This window comes from Mustela nigripes, chromosome 5 (genome assembly GCF_022355385.1).
Source record: "Mustela nigripes isolate SB6536 chromosome 5, MUSNIG.SB6536, whole genome shotgun sequence".
In the NCBI taxonomy this organism is placed as follows: domain Eukaryota; kingdom Metazoa; phylum Chordata; class Mammalia; order Carnivora; family Mustelidae; genus Mustela; species Mustela nigripes.
Window position 1 is genome coordinate 142,056,206 of NC_081561.1, and position 7,463 is coordinate 142,063,668.

General features: G+C 44.5%; 1 protein-coding gene across 3 annotated transcripts in view; it reads left to right on the forward strand.

The window, feature by feature from the left end:
- The first annotated feature begins 296 nt into the window (after positions 1-296).
- Positions 297-7,463, forward strand: part of WTAP (WT1 associated protein) — a 29,395-nt gene continuing 22,228 nt past the window's right edge. The window contains exon 1 of one of the 3 annotated variants that reach the window (XM_059401370.1): positions 297-1,130. The gene's annotated coding sequence lies outside the window, so the exon portion shown is untranslated. Of the gene's footprint in view, positions 1,131-1,267; positions 1,465-7,463 lie in introns of those variants that run through there. The other 2 variants (XM_059401371.1, XM_059401369.1) reach the window with 2 other exon arrangements.

Here is a 7,463-nt window from a genome sequence, read left to right on the forward strand (position 1 = left end):
CTGTTGCACTGTTGCAATTTCAAAGTGTACTTCCATTATAAGTGAGGACAAACAGCTAAGGACCACTGCTATTCTTTTCTGTGAATTGTCTGTTCACGTTCTTGCCCAAAAGTTCTCTCTGGATTTTTGATTTTTCACTTTTCAAGACTTCCTGTGCGGCAAGTTGCAAGTATTTTCTCCAAACCGATCTGATTTACTGGGAATATACCACGAACCCTTTGACCATCAGGAGTACACTTTAATCTTATCTTTACAAATCACCTCATTTCAGGGCAGTTCCTTTAGCGATAAACACTTTCAGAAAAGCCGGGTAAGGAAACATCAGTCAAGAGTGACCCGACCCCCTGTAGTAAAAGTTAAGAGATTGTTTCACGTTTAGCAGGTAGTTCTTACGCAATGGTCCGGGTGACACCAAGTCTCGCGTAAGGGAGCATGTTCAAATTACAAAGCGTATTCCATAAGGTTTATTAACAACTCACTGGGTTCGCCTTCCCCGCGTTTCTGAGTTTGCAAGGTGCCCCTGGAGCTGTTGACAGAGGCACAACTCCCATCTGCTAAACAGTAGCTCCTCCGTTTAGCCTCGGAATGTCAAGTTGGGGATGAATCAAGAAGCCGGGAGCCTGCGTTTCAGAAGCTAGAACACTGGTTTCTAACTTCCCAAACAGCAAGACTATGCGGAGCCGGAACTGACCCTACTCCCCGCCCAGCGCCCAGATCCTGAGGTTGCACCTGGCCAGCCAGCGCGCGGAAGCATCACCGATGGACGCTGCACCACAAAGCGGCCAATCACGCGCCGCCTGGCCCAGATTCCTCCGCCGGAGGCTGCGCCGCAGCCGCAGGTGGCCGGGCGAGCGCTTTCAACCCGCGCCGCCAATCGCGACCCCCGCCGCCCTTCCCGTGATGCCCCGCGGCTGACCTCTGACCTCGTCGCCCACCCCTCCTCTCGGTCCGCTTCTCCCCCCGCCCCCGCCGAATTTGCAGGGCTCGGGATCTGCGGGGCGTGCCACCGAAGCGCAACTCCTCCCTTAGGGCCTGGAGGCTCCGGGCGGGTGTCGTCCCTTCGCTTTTCCTCCCTGCGGCGGGGCGCCGTGACGGACCGGTGGCTGCGGCCGCGTCCGGGAGGCGACTCAGTGAGTGGGCCGGACGCGAACATGGCGGGGCGGCGACGAGGGCGGGCGACGGCTGCGGCGCGTTGGGGCCGGGCGGTGCCGCGGGCGGCGCGGGGCGGGGCGGGGCGGGGCGGCGGGAGGAGCGGGAAGGGGGTGGGGCGTCGGGGCCTCGCGTCCTCCCTCAGCGCCATTTTGTGGCAGCGAGACCCGCAAATAAAGGGGAGCGCCGGGGCTGCGGCGGGAGGAGGAGCGCGGGGGCTGGGGGTAGTGCGGTCTGGAGGTCCGGCTGGCGAGCGGGCAGCGCGGCCTTGGCCTATGTGACTGGGCGGCGCCGGCGCGGCCTCCGTCTGGAGAGGTAGGTGCGGGCCGCCGGCGCGAGCGGCCGCGAGGACCTCGGGGTCCCTAGGGCTGAGGCGCGGTCTGCCGGGGAAGGGGCGGGCAGAGCTCCCAGGGCGAGTCGGGGCTGCCGGGCCCGCAGGCCTCCCGTTAGCCGCATCCCCTTCCCGCCTGTGGGGACACTTCCGCCGCCCCGAGGCCATTTTGCCTCCATCCTCCGTCCTGGGGGTGAGGTGGGCGCTCCCGCGGGCCGGCCCTCCCGGGAGGCCGCCCCCTCGGCGCGCGTCGTGTCCCCGCCTCTCTGTGGCCCCCTCCCGGCTCTGCTCTGGATCCCGAGGGTTGGCGGCACCAGCGAGTTGAGCAGGGGAAGGAGAGCCGTGTTCGCTGACCAGTTTGCCCGTCGCGCAGTAGGTTATTGCTGCGGCTGCATCCTCCTGAAGACTTCCATTTTTCGGTGATGGCATACGTTCAGTGAAGAAAGAATCCTTTATTAACTCAGTAGAGCGGGGGTTTCGTGCCGTTTTAAAGTCTCGTATTGGGTCCCTTTAAGGCTGTTACTTGATTTTTGAAAAACCGTATTTTCTTAGTCCGTAGAGGACACAGTGGAAAAGTCCAAGTTCTTGTTTTGAAGAAGTCAGTTGGATCTCAGAGGACTGTGTTACAATCCTCAATGACTGTTTCGAAAGTAAAGAGACGGTTCTTTTGCCCTGAGAAGAGTATTTCCGTGAGTGGGTTTATAGTCGTGAGTTCTCCCGTCCAGTTTTCTAGCTCTTAGAATTTAGTTAATTCTGTTACTGAGGAAGGTAGGTAGTGGAAGTCACGAGTCTGTCACGAATTCTCGTTTTTTAATTTTTAAGTTCTGACCATTTAAGTTTTTTATGGTAGGGGCAGTTGTCGTCATTCATGCCCCCACTAAGGAAAAAAACGATGTGGGATAATCTTTTCAAGATAACCTAAATTTTATTTAATACTGCCGTTCAGTAGCACCTGATGAGGCAAGTCGGGGAAAGAAATTGCAGTCCGCCAGGTGGCAGGAGATAAGGATGAAGTTAATTTTAAGGGTTTGGGTGGGTGTATTTGCGGAGGTCTTCAGAGCTTACCTTGTGTTACACAGATAGCTATAGCCAAGCGGTCAGTATTTGCACTTCTCAGTGGCGGAACTTAAGAATGAATTTCCAAGTCCCAAAGGAGGAAAGTAGTAATAAAAGTGTGTCCCAGGCACTACTGGTCAGCTCATCAGATCTTCGTTTTCCTGATTCAATTTTTGGTCATGCCTGCTCCGTATTTTTCTGTGTTAGAAATGAGTTGGTTTGTATGATATAGAAAATCTGTAGTAGCTCTACAGTGTGGAAACAAGAGGTGTAATAATTATATTTGTACAGGATGTTACAGCTTTCAAAGACCATGTGTTCTTGTATGTATGTAGTATAGAATCCCCTTGAAAATATCCTGTTCTTGGTGGTCTTTGCATTTTCATATAATTGTATGTTATCTTGCTCTTTAAAAAAAAGTAGTTTACTCTTAAAATTAAGTTGATGGGTGTTTTACCAAAACTAGACCGAGGTAGTGTTTGGTTTTATGCTCATTTTTATTTTTTAAATTATTTCCTACATTTTTGCCTCTAAATGTTTTCTGATATTCAGCCTCTCAGAACAACTTTTCAGTATTCCCATAACCGTATATCCCATTGGATATTAAGCTGGTTGATCAGGCTAGAACTGGGCGTTAAAAATAAATATTCTTTAGTTTTAATTTTTTTTAACGCACATTAAAATTATCTTTTGATGTTGATATTTTATTTGCAAAATCCTTTGTAAAACATTTTTATGGCTCTTGAGAGTTGAGATTTGCAGCACTTTGTAAGACAGGCAAAATTGGTACCCTACCACCCAGGGGTTGGAGACCGCAGCCCAGAGTTAAGTGACTTGCTGAAGATCTATTGACTAATAATAAGAGTTGGGAAAAGGTGGGCATCTGATTCCTAACCAGAGCCAAGGCTGTATGCTGTCAGATTATTTTCTTGAGTTTACTTAAAATTACTTTCAGTGAGGTACATGCTTTCTCAAAATATGTTGAATGGTGTTCATCTCTCTAAGAGAGAACTGAGTTGCATAACTTAGGTCATTATGCTAAGAGCCATGGAAGTACTGGGATCTGGGATGCTAGGCACCTAGCCAACCAAAACCAAACTCTCCATCATAAAGTATTTCTCAGTGTCAAAAGCATCAAGAGTACATGGTGATTCTGAGATCTGAATTTCAGAGATTATCTGAATGTGAATAACTGAAACCTTTAAATAATTTTAAGACCATGTTTTAACCAGTCTTAAACCTCCTAAAAGGTAGCCAAATTGGCCAATTTTAAGTTCTTTTCTCTTTTGCTTTTCTGTTTTTTGGTTAAGCTTATTCATTATTGAGAATGAGAGAGTAGAAGAGTAATCCATCTCTATCAGTTACCAACTTTAGAGAGGTGCTGTGTTTGGGGTCCTAACGGCCAATTTATTAATGGTGTTTTGACCAGGGTTAATCATTTAGTGACTCATAATCATTTTCATCATCTGGAAAATGGAGGCTAACTTCGACTTTGAAAAGTTGTGATTATTTAGTGTGTGACTCATAGTAATGAGTGTATATTCATCCCCCCCCTTTCAAGATTCAGGATTCAACTCAATATTTTATTCAGTTTTTCTATTATTTTCTTTCTTTTTTAAAAAATTTATTTATTTGACAGATCACAAGTAGGCAGAAAGGCAGGCAGAGAGAGAGCGGGAAACAGGGGGGCGTGATCCCAGGACCCTGAGATCAGGACCTGAGCCAAAGGCAGAGGCTTTAACCCACTGAGCCACCCAGGCGCCCCTCTTTTTTCTTTTTTAAGACTTTATTTATTTATTTGACAGAGAGAGACACAGGGAGAGAGGGAACACAGCAAAGGGAGTGGGAAGAGGGAGAAGCAGGCTACCCGCAGAGCAGGTAGATGCTTAGCGACTGAGCCACCCTGGGGCCCTTAGTTATTTGATTTTTCTAATACAAAAATAGATCTGAGAATCTGGGATGTTCACTGTCTTCATGAATCTGGAATTGATTTTAGATGATTATTGTGCTTTCAGTTGTAATTTAAAGGTTGCCTTGGAGTGCCTGTGGTGGCTGAGTGGGTTAAGCCTCTCCCTTTGGCTCAGGTCATGATCTCAGGGTCCTGGGGTTGAGCCCCGTGTTGGGGCTCCTTCCCCCATCTCAGTGCCTGCCTCTCTGCCTACTTGTGATATCTCTCTCTCTCTCAAATAAATAAATAAAATCTTCAAAAAGAGTAAAACAAAAAAAAGTTGCCTTGGGGAATAATTTTCTTAGTATACTCATGCAATGTGAAAATCAAATTTGAGAACCAAGTTCTATTTTGACTAAATAGTTGAGTGTTGATACTTTTAAATTTAAACCTGTTCTAATTTGCCTTTTGCCAAGCTGTTTGTTTAACTCTTACAGCATATACGGGCTCTGAAGGAGAGATTGACTTTGAGTGGAGGAATTTTTCAAAATGCTTAACTTTTGAATTCCCATGTCACATATTCTATAACATGTGAAATGACATGACTCAGAGTCAACGTGAATGTAAACCTTTATGCAAAAACTGCATTTATCTTTGACATATGTCACAAATCAATAAATTTATTTTTATAAAGAAAATATATATATTCTCAGAATGATATGTAATTGAAGTTTGTCCACTATCAAACTTTTTAGAAGAGAATATAAACCAATGTTTGTTTAGAGTTTTAAAAATTCGAGCTTGGGACACCTGGGTGGCTCAGTGGGTTAAGCTGCTGCCTTCAGCTTGGATCATGATCCTGGGGTCCTGGGATCGAGTCCCACATCGGGCTCCTTGCTAGGCGGGGAGCCTGCTTTTCTCTCTGCCTTTGCCTGCCACTCTGCTTGCTTGCGCGTGCTGGCTCGCTCTCTCTGACAAATAAATAAAATCTTTAAAAAATAAAAAAATAATAAAAAAAATAAAAACTCGAGCTCACCAAGAATTCTGCAGTGGGACTTAGAAACAAAGACAAGAGCAGGCAGGTCTTGATCCCTGGAGTCCAGGGATCAAGCTCTACATCAGGCTCCCTGGTCACCAGGGAGTGTGTTTCTCCCTTTTCTACTTTCCCAGTCTCTTGCTCGCGCGCGTGCTCTCTCTCTCTCTCTCTCAAATAAATGGATCATTAAAAAAAAAAAAAATAGACAGGAGCAACAGGTCTTCATTGTTCTGTCAGCTTTTGAATTCTCCCTTCAGTTTTTTCAAGAAGTAGTAATTGAGAGTCTTTGTTTATTGATGGGGAGAAGGAAATAATTGCTTATTTTGTGCTAGCCATCATGCTAAAGATTAATGTTTATCTTTAGAAGAAGCTCAGTCATTTTGAGCCTTGGTGGTGATACTCCTTTTGGGGAAGGGGAAACTGAGGCTCGGGTTTTGAGGCTTTTTTTGTTTTTAAAGTATGCCATCCTCTTATAGAAAAGCAGGATTACTAGAACTTCTTCCCTGTGTTTCCTAGTCCTTTCAATGCCTTTTAAAAAAAGTCTTACTTGTTGTTAATTAGGCTTGCAATTAATTTTATTTTAATGGAATAACCTGAATATGTATTAAGAAAAGAATGAACAAATAAACCTAGGCAAAATGTCATGTTATAGAAGCATTTACTAGTTTATAACTGGAATTTATATTGCTTAGGTTTTATAACTAAAATTTTGAGTAGCTATAGTGCCCATTAACTAGTTAACAGGTAGTATAGTGGAAAATTTAACTATTTATACAGCATTCTTACCACAGTATTTGTTATATTAGGTTTCACATTTATTCTCAAAATTTTACAGAATGTCATCTTGTTTATTTTGGGGGGAAAATTAGATTGACTTATTTAGCTTACTGTTATGATTTCAGTAGTAACTGAAGCAAATTCGTTTGTTCATATTTCCATTCAGCATATGTTTGAGTGCCTACTGTGTACTGTGGCATCGGCAGTGAATGAAAGAGCTCTCATGGAGCTAATTTTATAATTGGGAGAAGCAGATATGTAAAATATCAGATCATTATAAGAATCTATGCAGAAAAATAAAGCATGATGTGAAGGGATAGCAGAGGATTGGCATGCACTATTTTGAGTGAGATGGGGAGCTTACTTTAAGAAGGATTTAATCAGATTAGTGGCATGTATAGGTACACATATACTAATTAAATTGGCTAAAAGTTCCAATGGCTAGAATCCACGTTTACCTAGTATATTTAGCTCAGACAAGTGGGGTATTCCAAGGAAATGCCGAGCTTGATAGCTGGGTTCCAGTAGGTTGCAGTCAAGTAGAGTGAATGTACTTTAGACATACTATAACAGAAGTAGATCTCTGTGGGGATAAACAAGGTGAAGGCTTGTTTCCCAAATGATTGTAATCACTGGTGTCATGTTAGGATAGTCACTAAGTAGCTGTCCATTATTTCCAACAGAGAATATAAACTGGGCAATAAGAAGTCTAAAGTAAACAGAGACCCATTTAAAGGAAAAAAAAAATAGAAAAATATACAGACCTTAAGTTGTGGAAATATGGTTATGTCTTCATAAATATTGGTCAGAGGCTTGATCAGCTTCATTAGCTCAGAAGAAAATGACATACTCAGGTTTTTGATTGCTGCAACCAGTGATAAGATTATTAAAGATAGAATAGGCCAGTGATATATGATCAATTTATGTTTTTTTTCCCCTAAAATGTACAGTATATCTAGTCTGAAAATGAGGTTTTAGTGGCAGTATATGGTTGGAATTTCTGATTTACAGAGTTGGGACAGTATGTAGCATAAAAAATGGTATCAGAAGATTGTCTTCTTGGGGCGCCTGGGTGGCTCAGTGGGTTAAAGCCTCTGCCTTCGGCTCAGGTCATGATCTCGGAGTCCTGGGATCGAGCCCCGCATCAGGCTCTCTGCTCAGCAGGGAGCCTGTTTCCTCCTCTCTCTCTGCCTGCCTCTCTGCCTACTTGTGATCGCTGTCTGTCA